The sequence below is a fragment of the Hemicordylus capensis genome, chromosome 3 (assembly GCF_027244095.1).
Source record: "Hemicordylus capensis ecotype Gifberg chromosome 3, rHemCap1.1.pri, whole genome shotgun sequence".
Taxonomy (NCBI): Eukaryota; Metazoa; Chordata; class Lepidosauria; order Squamata; family Cordylidae; genus Hemicordylus; species Hemicordylus capensis.
Genome location: NC_069659.1, coordinates 214058769 through 214077340, shown reverse-complemented (window position 1 = coordinate 214077340; position 18572 = coordinate 214058769). Strand labels below are relative to the sequence as shown.

Sequence of the window (18572 nt, the reverse complement as noted above, 5' to 3'; positions counted from 1 at the left end):
CACTATCAGATTTTTTCCCTTTTTTCCAACACCAGCGAAAACCTGAAGCAAGTAGACTAATGATGTTCAGGATATTAGGTCAATCCAGGGTGATTAGGATCTGGGTCCCATCTCCTGTTAGCTGTTGTTGGGCAGAGTATTATTCTATTGACATTCCCAAAGCAAATCTGCATCTCTGAGCTTGCAATTGGGCATCTTCTCTTGTCCCGAGATTTTATGGCGCCTGGTCCCCCAAGAGTGTTGAAAGGTGTTAGGAAGGAAAAATCAAGGCTATAGGGGTGAGAGAGCAGTTAAATCATTTTCTTTTGTGTGCATTTACTTAGGGTGGAATTCTAAAGACAGCAATAGGGTTAGTGGTTATTACCTATAAAGCCCTTAATGGCTTGGATCAAGGCTATTTGAGAGCGTGCCTCCTTTGTCTTAATCCCTACCACCTGTTATGATCTTCTGGAGAGGGCTGGTTACGGTTGCCACTGGCTCGTTTGGTGGTGACCCAGGACCGGGCTTTCTCTGTGGCTGCCCGAGGGCTGTTTGGACCATGCAGATCCATCTGCATGGGGAGTAAACAGTCCAGGTGGTGATCAAGTTATTTTAAGTCTTACAAGTACAGTAGATGCTTTTGCTTTTCTTGATTGCTATGTGAAAACTAGTTGAAATTTATCACAGATGACCAACCTGTGTAATAGCAGTGGGATGATATTAGGCTATTATTTATGTGAACTAACTGCTACATACTTAGAAATCATTGCAAGATAGGAAAGTTCTGAAACATAACCAGAGTAGAAATGAAATGAAACACTGGCCTGTTTGGTCAATCTACATAAGTTGGGTAGAGCATCTGAAACACTCCCCCACCCCTAGAAAATTCAGTTTATTTGCCACTGGGACTCTTAAATCATCAAGATATTCCTTAAGATCCCCCGCCACAATATTATCAATTTTTAGTAAGACACACTTTAAATAACAACAAATATTACTATTGGTAACTTTGAAATAGCATATTCCTTTCCCAGCTCTGAGCCATGAGTTTCATAGACAGACAAGATTTCAGTTGGTATATTTTCAAGACATGCACAAAGCAACTTAAAACAACTAGTCTGGGGGCAGTGAATAGTCAAGACCCTCAGGGCATTATGCTTGCCAGAATTAGGTCAACACAGATGCAAACACTGATACAAAGTTGTGCTGATCAAGCCAAAAAAGCTAGAGAGGAAAAGAGCAGGTTCTTCTAATCCAGATTACTGCACTTTAGTGATGTCCCTTTGTGAAAATTTAGGTCAAATGTAGGTGAAAATTTAGGTCAAGCATCTTGTCATAAGAAACAAATGTTGTCAGTTGTCTACCTCAGTTGCAGCTGGACAAATAAGCTAAAATTCATAAAAGCAAAAAGTTAGTGACATGAAAATCCTATCCTTTTATTTCTGCCTTCTCAATATCCAGAATAGTTATCTGCATAAGCACTGTTGCCATTTTGACAATTCAGGATCTGTGAATTGTCAGTATTGTATCAGTGCACTCTAAGCACTATAATGCAGTTCTGAACTAATGATATGCATAATTTGCACATCCAGTGTTTTTTGTATGTCAATCCAATGATATTTTCAAATGCCTGCCTTTTCAGGATACTTACTCGCAGTAGCCAATATGCAGATTCAAACAACTGCATGAACAATTGCCTTCATTATGCACCATCATTTTGTACATCCCATTACAAAAAATAAAATAAAAATACAGCTTTAAATGTTCTCAAAGTTGCTCTTTAAAACACTTGTACATAACAGCAGATATTAGGGGTGTGCACAGAACCGTTCTTTGCAATTTGGTTCAAATTCAAACCGAACCACAAATCCGCAAACTATTTCAGTCAAGCCGACTGGCAGTAGGGTCCATTCGATCAAAATGGGCCAAACTGGTTCAATCCAGTGAGGGTTCACCTTTACAAGCAAAGGGGGATCCTGCCTTTAAAAGGCTTCTAAGGACGGGCGGGGGGGGGGGAAGAGGGCACCTTACTGGCGGCACCATCAGCAACTCTAAATCCCAGTGCTCCCCCCAGCAGCACGGCCCATGCATGTTACTTGTTGGAGGAAGGAGAGAAGACTAAAACTGTCTCTCCATTGAGAGAATGAAACTGCGTTGATGCCGCCTGGAATTGCATCTCCAACAAGCTAAATAATTTAATCTATTGTATTTTGAATGTGTAGCTGAGCTTCTTGAGCTATAAGGAAATGTATTATTTGAATTGAGTAGCAGAAGTATGGTACTAGCATTTATGCACCACTTTCTCCCTGAATGTTTTATGTACATACCTCTATAATGGCAAGGCTGGCTTGCCACATCATTCACAGGTTGAAAATGGGATTGTGAGTGGGAGATCATGCTTTGTTTGAGGCTACCTAGAGAGTTTGGGGCAGAGGTGAGATCTGAACCAGGTCAGCTGATTCACAACTTAGTCTCCTTGTTACTAGGCTACATTGGCTCTCAGGTATTTCCCAATGTCTTTGTTAGGGCATGCTGCCAAATTCCACAGGAGCAGTATTTGTCTAGTTCACTACAGTACTTACTATAAATCCCTAATACATTTTCTGTAAAATCAGGACACTTGAATTTCCCTCAGATGTCTGTGTTTTAGTCTATGTAGGGTTGACTTGTCCCTGTTTTAGTAAGATTGTTTTCTCTCCTTTCTTTGGGGTATTTTAAGATAATCTCACCACATGTTAATTTCTAATAATCCAAACTAGGAATCTGATGGACATTTTAGCTACCAAAGCATGTAAATTAGGAGGCTCTGTGGAGACATGGCAGGGGCCTGTCGCCACCAACTGCCGCAGCCCTCCTTCATGCAGGCTGTTGTGCAAGCGTGTGTGACTTCCCAGCTCTGTCTGTACTCCAGAAGCACTCTGTAAAAGAGGAAACATATCACTGAGTCAGCTATATGTTTCAGCTGAGTCAGTGAAAGGTTTCTTCTCTTACAAAGCACTTCTGAAGCGCGGACAGAGCTGGGAAGTTGCAACCGCTTGCACAAGAGTGTGCACAAAGAAGGATTGTGTGGAGTTGTCCATGGGCCTCCTTCACATCCCCACAGTCTCTCCTAATGCCCACACTTTGTTAGGCTGTCAGTTTGTGATATTTAGGGTTTTTCACTTGGTAGCTGCCTTGGATGGTCATTAAAAGTTAGTTACACAATGCTTAATGTAACAAATGGTTTCCAGTAATCTTGAATGCCTAAAGATGGTCTAAAATATCTTGCTAAAGGCCTCATCATTAGCACTGTAAATAATGGAAAATACAAGTTACTACTTAATAATTTTATGTGTGTTTTAATTGTTTTTATGTTAACCACCCAGAGACAAAAGTTTGAGCAGATAGATAGATAGATAGATAGATAAGGGAGGCAGGATAGAGAGGGCAGCACCAAAACCAAAGAAAAAATTATCCACAGGTGCAAAAATAAGTGGAGATCTGAACATGTTTTGAGCAACAGCTGTTCATAAGTGGGAGAAAACTGAAGTAACATGCCCTGTTCTTGAAAAGATATAATTATATCCTTGTTGGCAATTTTTCAGGAACAGTGTGTACTCTTTCAGGTTTCTCTTCCCCTTGATGAAGAGCTGTAGCAAAAGTACATATCCGCTAGGGGTGTGCAGAACCAGTTCAAATCGGACCAGGTTCAATTTGAATTGTCCAAATGCTGGACAGTTGCTAGGAATCCCCCATAAAGGACTTGGTTCATAGTCTGAAGATGCTCATTTATCCAGCATTGGATAAAGGAGTAACTACTTCTGGTAGCCACCTGTGTAGATTACTGCAATGCATTGTATGTGGGGCTGCCTTTGGAAATGGTCTGGAAATTGCATAGTCCAAAATAGTGCTGCAAGATTACTAATTGCGGCTGGGCATTTTGGTTATATTACATCACCAGCAACCCTATTGTCCACTGGGGTATTAAGAGTAGAGTAGAGATAGTCAGTATCAGTAAAGGCATTTCCCCTTGACTATGCCTTCTCTATTCTGACTCCCCTTTGTTGGACAGTTTCAGGTTTCATTCTCTCACCTGAGAGAGAGAGAGAGACACTTCAGCCTTTTCCCCTTCCCCCACTTCCTGTATGTAGCTAGCAATAAGGCATAACAGGTCTCTCATTCTAGTTCCCTGATGGATTTCCTAAATAAACTACTTTACTTGGAACTTTAACTTTATGTCTCCAGACAATATTAATTAGCAGGGCTCTCCTTACCTGTGTACTTGTGCTTTGCTGGGGTAGAAAAAGAACATGTGCTGAGGCTGGAATGTTGCCTCTGCCATGTGGGCCGCACTGGACAATTTAGGTATCATGCCAGTGGGTCGTTAATTACCTCTGTATCTCTCCTTTCACCTTAATTACCTCCGTGTCTCCATGTTAATTACCTCTGTGTCTCATCCTTTTTGAATAGTATGATTCCATGAATTGTTTTACAGTCGTATGTTTACAAAACTACTCACTGATGTACTCTAGTGACATAAGACTGGCACAAACCACAGGGATATCCTAGTGCAAGACACCTGTATCCACATCAGTAATAAAGGACATGTGGATATTGTACCATGTCAGTGATGAAGATTGTGTGGATACATATTAGTACTTTGGTATCCACAATGAAGGATAAATATTCACACAAAATGTCACATTAACGGCACTTGAGCAGCGCTGACATATTGTACATAAACTTGCTAACAAAGTTGGCCTCAAACCATCTGAAGCGAATGTGGATGGTACTGCTCCAAACTTTTCTGATAACATTTCTTATGGGTGAGTGGCCTTAAGAACATAAGAAAAGTCCTGCTTGATCAGGTCAAAGGCCCATCCCGTCCAGTGTCTAGCTTCATGCTGTGGCCAACCTGCAAGTGGGGAAAAGAGGGCAACTGCATTTGCTACATTTCCCTTAATGTTCAAGCTAAAGAAAAAACTGAAGATCTGGCTTAAGCAAAAACATTCACAGGAACTTTGAGGGTAGGCAGGCTATTTTTTTAACAAGATCCTCCCAACTTTTTCCCCACTCCATTTTAGTCACATAGGCCTGAGGCTCAAACTAGAAGTTTCAGGAGTTTGAGCTGCTGCTGAAACAGCTCTTCAGTATTAAGTAGTGTGTGTGTGTGTGTGTGTGTGTGTGTGTGTGTGTGTGTGTGTGTTAGTAATGCTGAGTAATTAGTGGCAGCACCAGGACAAATATATTAAAGGAAGACACACAGAGAAGTGGATGAATGCAAGGGAAATACTGTGACTAAGCAGAGGAGTGGGATGTGGGGAGGTGGGCAGGAGGAAGTTGGCATTCACTGTTCAGTTCATTCCCCTCCATGCATCCACTGAATGCATGGAGTGGGGTGATGCCCATCCTCCACATGTTCAACTGTAAAGGGCCTCTACACACATACATATGTACACAGAAATACCTATGCAACTGGGAACCATGATCATGCAGGGTTTCCAACTGCATGGAAGCCTGTGTGTGCACTGAGGTGCTTTTCATGCATTCAGCTGAGTGTGCACAATAACCAGAGTGTGACCAATGGATGCACTGAACAGGGGCAGTACAGTACCTGTGGATGCAGTCCCATTGTCCCCGGTACACAAGCAGCCTATGCATGGAGGGTTAGGGTGAACTGAACAGGGCTCTTGAAGTGATGCAGAAGTTAAGTTGCCATAGCAACCATATTAACAAAATTGCAGCTTAGTCACTAGATATCCAACTGTATTGGAGCTGCTGGAATATTTGAAGAAGCTTCTATTAAAAAGGTTCACAGCTTCCAGGACAACAGTTTAATGTGCTTCTATTAATGACCATAGTATTTTTAAAAAATGTATAGTGGGGTTACTGGATTTTGAAGAGGAATAGATCAAGATGTTTTCCTGTCCTTCCTCAACTCAAGTTTACACTGAATTTTCAGCAATGAAGAAACAAAATGCAGGAAGAGGAAAAGACAAATAAGATGCAGCTGTGCATGGGTAAAGGAGTTTTTCATGACTGCCAGCTTTACTGCAGGAGGAAATGACTTAAGCTAGGATGAGAGTATACATGTATGCCCACATATAAGTGTAAATAAGCATAAATCAGAGTAAACCCGACTGTTCACATTGCTGAGCGTTTGCCTTCCCCACCTCCTCATTCTGCCTGCCTCACACAGGCTCCTGCTGGCAAGCAGGCAGATCAGTTATTTGCCCTCTCACATGAATGAGAGGAGAAGCAACCCGTCCACCCTCTTGCTGGCAAGAGCTGAATGGGAATGGTGATGGGCGCAGGAGGAGCGTGCCACTGGTCACCAGTCCCAGTCAGTTCTTGCCAGGAAGCGGGTGGACGGACTGCTTCTTCTCTGCTCAGCAAAGAGAGAGAACCACCAATCTGCCCATGCTCAATGGCAGGAGCCCACACAAAGTGAAGGTGGACAGTGGAGGGAGGAGGAAGAGAAGGTGGGAAAGGCAAAGGAAGCACAGAGGTGAAAAGGCAGGGGCAGCGCAGAGGGCTGGGGTCTCTCCAAAATGCGAGAGTACTGTACACAACCATTTCCAACACACTCCCAAAGTGCAACTTTTTACGATGCATATACTGCACATTAAGTGCAAATCATCAAGGGGTGGGGGGGAATGAAGGCCACTTTGCTGCTACTGTGTTGAAACCACTGTAAATCCCTCCCTCATATGAACTCCCCCCCCGCCGCCCCCCACCATTCCTAAGGGTAGTGAACAGGAGTAAGTTGCTGCTTGGAAAATCTCCAGCAGTCTTTAGGGGCTGAGGCCCTTTTGAGAGCCCTCCCCAACACTGCAGCTGGGTCAGATTGTGTGGGAAATGGATGAGAGTGAGGGTGGAGAGGCTTGAGCTGTCTGGGCCCAAGTTCTTAATGTGCCCAGTGGATTCCATCACTAATTGCAGACAGCAATTGTTACTCTCAGCATGGCTATATTAGGCATTATAATATGCAAACTGCAGAGAAGGCTCCTGGATTAAACTGAATGATCCAGATTCTCTCTAGGTAGAGTGAATACTCACAGAGGCTGTTCAGTATTACAGAGGGGTCCCCAGCCCACCCTAGATTACTGTGCTATTTGAATACTAGCACAGAGAGGAAAGGCAGCTGCCCAATTGTTACTTGTTCTGTTTACCTCCTGGCATGTAAGGATGGGGCAGGTGGGCATCCCCCTCCATGCTTCCCAACTGTCGCTGCAGTGTTATGGCATCTGCACTAATCCTGTACGAGCAGCAGTCAGTAAAAGCAATTTAGTTTTCAGTTATAAATGACAAGTTCTAATCTGCTGTTCAACTGTAGTGTTCTTATTTATTTTTATTTTTAGAACTGGTTGAATTACATAATGTTACAAATTATAGCAAAACATACAAAAGCAGCTTATGATATAAGATGAAAGAATACCAAGTACTCTCCCCCATGGGACACCTATGCCCAATTATATCAAGGCACCTCCAGTAAGTACTGCAATACAACAGATACAGACAGGCTTCGCTAGAAGGCTCCTTATTGCCCAGATTATAAATGAAGCAGACCATACCTAGTAAAGATAACATGGAACTATTTGAGCTACTTTAGAATGATGCATTTGGAAATTAGGTAACCACTCCAGAAAAGATAGAAGTACAGCTTTTTTGTTTTCTTCTTCTCAGCTGCATATATATGGATACTTAGCAAGCTTAAATCATGAGGATGTTGGGTGGAAACAGCTACACACATATGTCTGTTAAGAGAAACTGATCATATGTGTGTTTCTTACAACTTATATTGCCTGGTGCCTTCCCTTTGCAGAATCACACAAAGAGGAGAATCTGTACTGAAGAACTGGTATCAAGCACCCAAAGAAAGATTTATCATTGCTTTTTTGGAAGTCCTTCCCTCCCTCTCTTCTTAGATATTTAGCACAGTGACAGTGCTCGGGCAGTGAGAAGGTAGAAGATAATTCCCTGGGGAGTGGTTAATAGCTGCTGGCAACTCTCGCCACACTGATTATATTGAGTCAGTCACAGTGTCACTATCATGCCAACCATCTAAAACATTTGACAAGGCAATCATGACAAGCTATTGTACCAATCTTGTACAAGAAGGGACAGTACAATGAGACACCCCTATAGGAGGAGATGAGAGAGTTGAGGCTATGTCAACAGTGCCATATGGATGCAAGCAGCTGCAACACACTGTATTATGGGGATACAGCCCCTCCATAAAAACCTTACTAGATCGCATCAAGGTACAGATAGTCCAGCATTCTACTTCCAACACTAGCCAGCTACAGGCTTCTAGGAAGCTCACAAGCAGGACTTGAAAGTAATGGCCTTGCCCTCCTTTGCTCCGACTCCCAGCTTTCCAAGCTATATTACCTCCAAACATAGCAATTCCAACTAGCCATCATGGTTAATAGCCTGTGCACTTGTATTCTGTTTATATCAGGCTGAACCAAATGGGACAGTTGCATTTTGTTAATATTAATGCCTCATCCCCATCCACGCCTTAAAAGCATAGGGAGGTGATATTGGGGAGGTCCTTTATATTTTGGGAAGCTGGTTCTATCAGGCAGTCTCAATCCATCAAACAGAAATGAGTTTCAAGATGGTGCCCTTAGTTAAATTAATGATGTAAAATGAGAATTTTGAAATCTCATGTTAAAAATGCCCAATGAATTTTCAGTAAACTAGCTAAGGCACACTTTTGCAATATTCTTGAAACAATCTAAGACTTGCATTATGGGTGGTATACAAATTTGTTAAATAATTTTTTAAAAATGCCAAAAGGAGAAACTGAACTTGGGGGTTTTTTTGGGGGGGGAGCAATTGTAAACATTACAAATATCAGATACAAAACAAAGTTGTAAAACTGATGTAACTCATCCATTCTTAAAATGTTCTGAATGCAATGAGGTTCTCTGTTCTATGTCTTCTATGGATAGGACAAATGGTCTTGATTTTATAAATAGAATTATCAGACTTTGATAGAATGCTGAAAAACCAACTCATCTTAACTATACAGGCATTCTAATGCCTGTATTATAAATGGTAGCTGTGTGTAAAATTAGTAAGCTGGCTACAAATGTAAGCTGTGTTCCCTCTAAGAGGGATTCCCAAATGTTGACAACTGGTCTACAGCTCCCAGAATCCCTAGCTCCAATGGCTTTTGCTTGGGGATTCTGGGAGTTATAGTCAACAACATCTGGGAATCCCTCTTAGAGGGAACACAATGTAAGTGCGCCTGGTAAATAACTGTGTTCTGAAAAACCACTCCTTGCAAACAGCAACACTCATATGAACATATTTATTTATTGTTAAATTTAAATTAAAACAATCCGAATGTGGTTTACAGCAGAATTTAAAAACAAAATTGTAAAAATGACACAATTAAAATATTAAGCTAAAAATATAAAACAAATCTGATTAAACATTTTAATACACACACATGAAAACAATACAAAATATGAAGTACAAAGAGCATATAACATACATATAAATAAAACTCTAGTACCTTATGTGAGACCATTGGGTCATCTAGCCTAGTATCATCTTTTCCAATGTTCTCCAATGATTCAAGTTCTCCAATGATTCAAGCAAAGTTCTTGCCCTGCCCTACTCCCCTCAGCAATGATCCTCCTGGCTCTTCTGGATTCAGCCATTAGTCACCTGAACACAGGAGTCCTCTGTGACCTGTAGTTGCCATGTATTGAACCAGGATCATTAAATGCAAAGCATATTATGTTCTACCACTGAGCTCCAGCCCCTTCCTCACATGGGACAGTATATCAGCACCACAGACCCTATTAAAAATTAGTCTGTTTAGGTGCTTAAGCACATCACCATCACACTGCATCTTATTGCAAATCCCTTGTCTTCTTATGGTGGCTTGCCAAGTTCTGTGGAAATCAGAATCAATTTCAGATTTCTTTTCTGTTGCTTAGCCTTGTTCCAACAGACAAACTGCAGTGGTATCTGAACCATTTTTTTAACACACACATACAAAATTGTAACACCTAGTACAAGCTGCACAGTAAGAAATGAAGTATAAGCACTGGAATGTTAAAAATAAAATATAGTGTTTTTCCCTCCCTGCAAGTGGCCACTTCCTATTAAATACAGTACTCTTTGAACATTGTTAGCAGGTTGTGTTTCATTCCTGGTTCATAGTTCTTATAAACTCTGCCTGAAGAGTCAAACATCGAGCTCCTGGTGGTTCTTTTTTCCTTGGCAGGACAAATACCAACTGCTGATGGTTATTTTTGCTAGGTCATGCTGTGCAGCTGAACACAATGGTGCTGTCTCAGCAAGTACCACACTTGCTATGATGGTTTAGCTTTTCAGAGTTGCCGTTTGCTTACATGGACACAGATATTAACTGAAGATAAACTGTATCTCTGTTGGGTTCTATGTTAAGAAAATTTTAGAGATAACATTTACTGGCAAGACCAAAGGGGCAAAAAAAGGAGGGAGAAAGGGAGGGAGGGAGAAACTATTACAACCCATACATTTAGATTGCCAATTTTGTGGGCTGCCCCAAGCAGTAGTGCACTGGAGGCATAGCATATAAATATTTTAAATAAATAAAGATTGTCAATAACCCTCTGTTATTGGGATGGTGTGGGTATGCACCCCCTTCCCTACTGTAACTAAGCTTAACATGAGAAGTGGTTGCACTATATGGAGTCTGATTTGAACCCATTTTTGAGGGGAAGCCAATTGGGATCACAAAATAGATACCTGTTCTCTACTTTACCTTAGGTAAGGATGGGGACTTTCACCTGCTCTTCCACCATATTAAGAGACTCTCTGGACCAACATATAGATAGATAGGAAGCTGCCATATTCTGAGTCAGACCATTGGTCCATCTAGCCCAGTATTGTCTATACAGACTGGCAGCGGCTTCTCCAAGGTTGCAGGCAGGAATCTCAGCCCTATCTTGGAGATGCCAGGGAGGGAACTTGTAACCTAGATGCTCTTCCCAGAGCGGCTCCATCCCCTGAACAGAATATCTTACAGTGCTCACACATGTAGTCTCCCATTCATATGCAACCAGGTCAGATCTTGCTTAGCTAAAAAGTCATGCTTTTTAGTCATGCTTGCTAAAACTGGCTCAATACCAGAAGAGTGTCTCAATGACTTAGTGTGAGGTATAGTCAAGACCTAACAAGTAAGCCTTTTATGGTGCTTCCAAGTGTCAAAGCACTTTACATAACGAACAATACTCCTATTCACACATTGTGTTCAACATTTGTACAAAAAATGTACAATGTACACAGGTACAGATATATACACAGGTACATTTATTCACAGAGCTACCTAATGGTTCAGCAGGGAAGTAACTTGCCTAGGGAGCAAGAGGCAGCTGGTTTGAATCCCCGCTGGTATGTTTCCCAGACTGTGGGAAACACTTATATGGGGCAGAAGCAATATAGGATGATGGCTTTCAGCATCATCTCATACTGCGCGGGAGATGGCAATGTATTCTACCAAAGAAAACCCCTCCTGTATTCTACTAAAACCAGATAGCTCTGTGGTCATCAAGAGTCAACACCGACTCAACAGCACAACTTTACCATTACTTTACAGTTATTCACACATAACATTGAACGCAGGAACAGCAGTGGGCTTCCTATCTGTACCATGCATTTCAGGGATCTGTACCCAGGTTCACTTTATAAAAGAATGCAAGTGCCATCATTCAACCAAACACATGTATTAGTGTACAGATGTCTGCACACTTGTACAATATAATGTCTGAACAGGGCTTTTATCTACCTTTAATCCTTAAAAAGAACCCTGGAGGGTAGGTCACTATGATTTCCACCTTGCAGAAGGATGGCTAGAGCTGAGAGATTGTGACCAGCCCATGGCCAGCTGGTGAGCTCATGGCGAGATTTTTATTGCATCTCATCAAATTGCCAGCCACCTTAAAAACCTAAAAGGTAAAATATAGAACAGATTTATTTATTTACATGTATTTATTTACATTTTGAATAAAGTTGTTTTACCGTCTCAACAGGAGAGGGCTTCCAAATGCAGCTTTTAAACCACAAGTAAAAACATAAGTTGTAAGGCAAGGGTGACTGGTTTTTCTTCTTCTAAAGGAACAGCCTAAGGATGTGCACAGAACTGTTTATTGCAGTTCGGTTTGAATTTGAACCGAACTGCTGGTCTATGAACCAGTCCAGTCAGAACAACCACCGGTTCAGATCAATTGGTCGAACCGGATTGGCAGTTTGAGGGGGCTATCTTGTAAAGACAAATCCACTGAGGATTCCCCATTACAAGCAAAGGGGTGGGGGATTCTCAAAAAGGCTTCTAAAGAGCCTCACTGGTCTGGTGCATGTGGAGGAGGCCTGTCAGTGTCTGAGCCATGCCATGCAGGTGGGCTGCTGGGGAGCACTGGGGGCCTTCTAGGAGAGGCAGTACAGCCACTGCCAGACTGGTAAGGCTCTCTAGAAGCCTTTTTAAGGATTTCCCCACCCCTTTGCTTGTGAATGGGAATCCTTACCAGTTTCTCCTTTAAAAGCACAGCCCCACTGAACCGCCAAACTGGTTCAACCTGATCTGCATCAGACCAGGCTCGGTTGGGTTCGATCATGGACTGAACCACCTCCAGTTTGGTCCGTGATCAGACCATCGAACTGGACCAGTTCAAGGTGAACCAGTTCATGCACACCCCTGCCTCTAAGTGTTGTCTGTTTGGGTTCTGGCAGTCTTAGCACTCAGTAGTGCAAGAACTATCACTCTGCAAGAACTACCTGGGAACTATCACTCACTCTACAGTGTTTCTCTGAGCTTCCCTCTTGGTAACCTCAATTCTTTTTCCCTTTTCAAGTTTTCCTTCCTTCACCTAATCACCAGCTCTCCCTGTCCATCCTTGGGCAACAGTAAACCTCCAATTGATAATTCCCTCCATCATTTCCCCTGCTTGCTCTAACAATAATCTCACCAGCCCAGTTGAAGCCATACCCCTTAGCAACAGTTACTAGGCTAGATTTCCCCTTAACAATGTAGCAGTTAACCCCCAACTAGAACAGAAGTGTGAGGGGGAAAACTGCAATGATACAGCCCTAGAGACTGAATTTTCATCACAACCAGAATCATGTACAACATGGACAGAAGGAGCATGATCCACCTCCTCTGTTCCTACTGCCAAATCTTATCAACACAACAACTTTGGGATAAAAAGGAAGAGCTGTTCAGTCTCTACACCCAGATCACTCCTTTCACAATATGAATTAGATTGTCAACATGGGTACCAACTGTGTGGTATGAACAGCTGCCCAGTAGGAGCTTGCCAAAAAATGAAGCCATTGAACTTAACACATGCCAAACAGCTGTCAAGTTTTAAAAAAAACAAAACTCATCCGAGTAGAGGTTAGAAAAAACTTTGGTGATTACTAACCACATACGCTATTCCATTCCTTCCCAGTATTGAAACAGAATCCCATGATCTAGGAAAAAAGCTACTGGAATCGTTTTTCATAAAATAAAATGTACAGTTTTATGACATGAATAGCAAGATTTGAAAATGTGATCAGAATACAGGTGTATAAAACATTTCAAATTATTTGTATGGAAATCTCTGACATTCTGTATACTGGTATGCAGGGGCGTAGCAAGGTTGGAGTGGGCCCAGAGACGAGATTTTAAAATGGGGCCCCCCCACTCAAAGTCCAGGGCCTCCGCACACCCCAGGCCCCCAAGGATTTAAGTCTGATATTCCAAAATAAGTATGCTGCCTGGAAATACATTTCACTGAATACACATACGCACACGTCACAATATATAGTTATATACATTGAGTACTATACATTTGTTTTACTTTTAATGCCTAGAACACACTAGAAAGATGAATTATTAAAATGGGCCCCTCGCTGCAGATTAGCAAAGGAGACTTTCAACCATGCAGGGTGAACCTATGTTTGTTTTCTCAGAATTCTGAACAAATTCAGTCAAGTTTGATTGCAGGAGGTTTTTCACAGGAGGCTTTTAAAGCCCTTTAAGACACATCTCCTCTGGAATGGAGGTGCTGCATTCACATGTTGGCCAGATTTACCCTGAAGTCCCTGCATGTTATTGGAGAGCAGTTCACACACAAGAAAAAATAAATAAAATAAAAGCACAAGACATGCTTCACAGTTCTCACTCAGACCTTCTGGGTTGCAAAACAACTTGAACATAAGTGCATTTATAAATGAATGAATGAATGAATGAATAAAATAAATATAATACTGTTTCTTCCAGAAGTTTTTGTAATTTTCTGCCATGAAACAAGCCACTTATAGGACTTTTTAGATAGTTTTTTTTAAGTCAGCAAATTTTCCAAGCTGTTTAAAAATAAATATTCAGAGACTTCTCAGTCCCTCCCCCCCATATCAAAGCCCTATGGCAAGCAGATGCCTATATATCTGGGGCAGAGAGGGGGGCGGGGAAGGTAACCACAAAAAGGAGTTCACACTCTACCTGGCAAATGCTGGGCTGGGCAGGGCAGCAGGGGGTCTGCTGTAGAGACCAGTGGTGGCCACTCTGGCTGCCTCCTCCTTCCTGGCTGGCTTGGGCCCTACTCGAGTTCAGGCTTCACAGAGGCCTACACGAGGCCTCTGTGGAAGCCCCGCCCACCCGCCGATCAGCTGAGAGGCGGGAGAAAAGGAGCTCTTTGCAGCTTGTCTGCTGCTTCGACTGCGGGCCAGCAGAACAAGCAGGAGAGACGGCGAATAGGGCAAGTGGCTGAGAGGCTATGGGGCTGGGCAGGGGGCAATGGGTAGTCATGTGAGGTGCCTCTGGGGGGCTCCTCCAGGCAGTGGGGCCCCCAGACAACTGTCTCCCCTTGCCCGATCGTTGTTACGCGCCTGCTGGTATGTGTAGAACATAGGAAGCTGCCATATACTGAGTCAGACCATTGGTCTATCTAGCTTAGTATTGTCTTCACAGACTGGCAGTGGCTTCTCCAAGGTTGCAGGCAGGAATCTCTCTCAGCCCTATCTTGGAGAAGCCAGGGAGGGAACTTGAAACCTTCTGCTCTTCCCAGAGTGGCTTCATCCCCTGAAGGGAATATGTTGCAGTGCTCACACATCATCAAGTCTCCCATTCATATGCAACCAGGGTGGACCATGCTTAACTAAGGGGACAGGTCATGCTTGCTACCACAAGACCAGCTCCCTTCTCATTCACCTGAAGTGAGTATAAAATTTAAAGACCATGTGATCACACAATCCACACACCACTGAAGTGCACATCCCAATTCAAAAGCACAGTCCATCTGCTGGCTCCTCCACACATGATAAGAACCATGTATACCACGAGCATGCATGTCCTTTCCCCCTCCTGACATGCTGGGGACTTACCCCTTATAATGGGGGGGGGGAGGTTGTTTCACCAAAACTGCCCCCTGTACTTGCACTAGAAATACTAGTATTTGTCTGAACCAAGCTCTCACATGATTAGGGAAATATACCCTGGCACACTGGGGGGAGTGGGGGAGGACATGCACACTAATGACACATGCACATCCTTTTCATATGTAGTGTACCCAACAGATGAAGTAGCATACAAACACATTGGTGGACTAAATTTTTGATTTTAGTTTAAAGCACCCTGAGCCAATTTAGGAAGGGCAGTATATAAGTCAAATGAATGAATGAATGAATGAATTTATTGTGGGCCACTTACACAACCAGTTTTTTGCATGCAGTCAGTTGCAGATTTTTTCACAGATCCTACAACAGTAATCACACCCTTGTGATCTGTTTGGGACACTTTTCTCTATATGCAAATATGAGTTTTCATCAACCCACATGCTGTTCAGCTGTAAGTGGGCAGAAGAAGGGTGATGCAGCAAGCCGTCAGGGTACATATGGAGAGGGTGTCTCCCACAGCTGAGCATACATAGAGAAGGAGAGAGAGCTTCATTGCTAAAAAAAAAAAAATGTTTCCACCTTCCAGATGATGTCCCTTCTTCCTCCTACCTATTGCTGTGCAGGAAGTAGGCCAATATCTCCAGGACTGTGTTCATCCAATATACATTTTTCTAAGGATCATGAGAGTTCCTATGGAAGGGACAGCAGAGGCATTACGTCATGGCTCTAGTGCTTAAGAACTAGGCATGCCTTCTTATCACTTCCTATTTTTCTCAGGAGTGTTCCCTGAATTGATCTGTAAGCAACCTCCATTGCATATGTCATGGAAAATGCCATCTATTCCCAAGGATATGAAATGGGTCCATAATCTGATGTGTATATTCCATTTGAGAATTTTTTTCTCATGAAGACAACCCAAATTCTGTGTCAATATCCTTTGATTCTTTAGAATTAACACTTTTGATTTAAAACAGAACAAAGCTATGGGACAAACGGGACAGAATGGAATGGATACATGCTTTTCTTAAAGTGCCAGGAAGTAGAAAATAGTAAGAGATGTGCAGGGCAGAGAAACCCCCCGATTCCAGGAAGACCTGTTAAGCCCTTACCAACACACTGCCTACACTTTTCTAAGCTTTTATCTGAGCCCTAAGGAATAGGAGTATCATTAAAATGAACTGGAAAGACCACCAAGCTGAATGCAGTCTTCCAGCCATCTAGAGTCTCTTGGTGCTTATCAGTACCCTCAACCATGGTTTGTCAGGGTTTTTTGTTTTAATGTAACAAACACTTCAAAAATCAAGGTGGTACAAATGTTAAACTTGAGACAATCCCTGCCTGCAGATTTACAATTTAATGCAGGCCAGCAGCTAAAAGAGGAGGTTTATTGGGAACATTGGAAGCTACCTTCTACTGAGTCAGACCACTGGTCCGTCTAGCTCAGTATTGTCTACACTGACTAGCAGGGGTTCTTCAAGGTTACAGGCAGGCGTCTCTCCCAGTCCTACCTGGACATGGCAGGAAGTCAACCTGGAACTTCCGGCATGCAAGCTTGCAGATGCTCTTCCACTAAGCTATGGTCCCACCCCCTATGGGGAATTATCTTACAGTGCTCACATGCAGTAACTCATCAATATGCAAAGCAAGGCAGACCCTGCTTAGCAAAGCGCAGGGGCAGAACCACCATTGCACAAATGGGTTCAAAGAACCCGGGCATGGTTTAACTTGCAAATGGGGTCAAGATCAGACGCAGGGGGCATGGCTGGTGTCTGTGTGTGTGGGGGGAGGCTGTATATGAGCCAAGCCTGATTTGTACACTAGATATGCTCTGGAGCTAGCATAGGAAATTAGGCTTGTTTCACCAGTGTCACAAAGTGACCAGTTCTTTATACAGTGATCATGTATAGCCTGGGCTCAAAGGTAGAAAGAAGACCAAATACACTCACATAATTCAGTGGGCTTTATTGGAGTATAACAAGATTATCAGAACAGCAGCATCAATCTTACTGAGCAGAAAGTAAAACAATCAATCATAGCTACTAGTATCAAAGCAGTGTTCCTAACAATCCTATGTATTGTGTGTGTGTGTTCTCAGTACTAAAGCTTTCTAAAACCTAACACAAATCAGAGATAGCCGGAAAGAGGAGGAGTAAGGTAGAGAAGGCATTCAGGAGCGGGATGGCTAGGAGTCAATAGGGGAAGGAGGAAAGGGAAGAGGAGCAGGGACCAGGGGAGCAGAGACTGCAGCTGTAGAAGCAGCATATTTACCAGGTCTTGGTGTGGAACAGCAGGTGTGCATAGCTTGGGTCTGATGCTTGGGAGCAGAGTTCAGACAGGCCTCATGCATCCATGCTGGATATTGCTGGAAGTAGGTGGAAATCACTCTGATCGCTAGCCCCAAGGTAGGATCACCATGATTTCTTGCCTATGTCAAGAAGAACCTTTGCTTCTGCCTCGCGGTTTAGCAACAGGTTCAAGAAACGAGCAGCTTTGCTTGTTAGGCAGAAGGTTATTGACTCTCTGAGACTATTCTTACAACTGCAAGAAAGTGGGCCAAGGGAACCCAGCCCGCTTTCCTGCAATCATGGGAACTGTGGGGAGCCATGCGGCTCCCAGCGGTTAGCCTGCCTATGTCCCCCACGAATGAGGTTAGCAGAGTGAGCACTCCGCCAACCCCATTTTGGCAACCGCGAGTTGCTCTGCCCCGCAGCGACTCACAAGGAGACCCCTGCTGAGAGGTTACAACAAGCCTCCTGGTCTTGGGGTTTCCTCAAGAGGCCCCATGCACTCGTGAAGGGCATCCTGGGACTTCTGGGGGTGACCCTCAATCCCCGCAGGCCCTACTGTCTCCAAGATGGAGCTGGTAATCATGTGGGCAGCTGATCTGGCCGCCCAGGGCTCCGTGGGTTCTTGTATGTGGGCTTGGCCCACTCTCCCCACCTAACCCCATCAAGCTCTCGACACTGCTTATGTGGAGAGCCTCTCTGTCCGGAGAGCTGACTTTTTAAAATAGTTGTTCGATCATTTGATCTCAACATAGAGTCTATGCAAAATATCCGCATCCTTCCTGAATCTCAGAAGGTGTCAATTGCTGTTTTCTGGATCCTGTTTCCTGACAATTATTGATCAGATCAGTTTGAATTCGATCTCCTGTTGTCATTACTGTTACTGGGAAGAATCTTGTTCTATTAACATTCCCAGAACAAATCTGCATCTCTGAGGGCCATTTCCTG

At 43.1% G+C, this 18572-nt stretch overlaps 1 protein-coding gene and 1 long non-coding RNA gene across 5 annotated transcripts in view; one reads left to right on the top strand and one right to left on the bottom strand.

The window, feature by feature from the left end:
* The window catches only part of RASGEF1A (RasGEF domain family member 1A), a 349237-nt gene that overhangs the window by 15179 nt on the left and 315486 nt on the right, over positions 1-18572 (top strand). The window lies entirely within an intron of this gene.
* Positions 9267-14550, bottom strand: LOC128348918 (uncharacterized). Of its 3 annotated transcripts, none has more exons than XR_008318433.1 (3): positions 14447-14550; positions 11753-11912; positions 9267-10380 (listed from the first exon to the last, which is right to left on the bottom strand). It is a non-coding gene; the product is annotated as an uncharacterized LOC128348918 (long non-coding RNA). The 3 variants fall into 3 exon arrangements; XR_008318434.1 differs by having other exon boundaries at positions 9267-9872; XR_008318432.1 differs by having other exon boundaries at positions 9267-11912.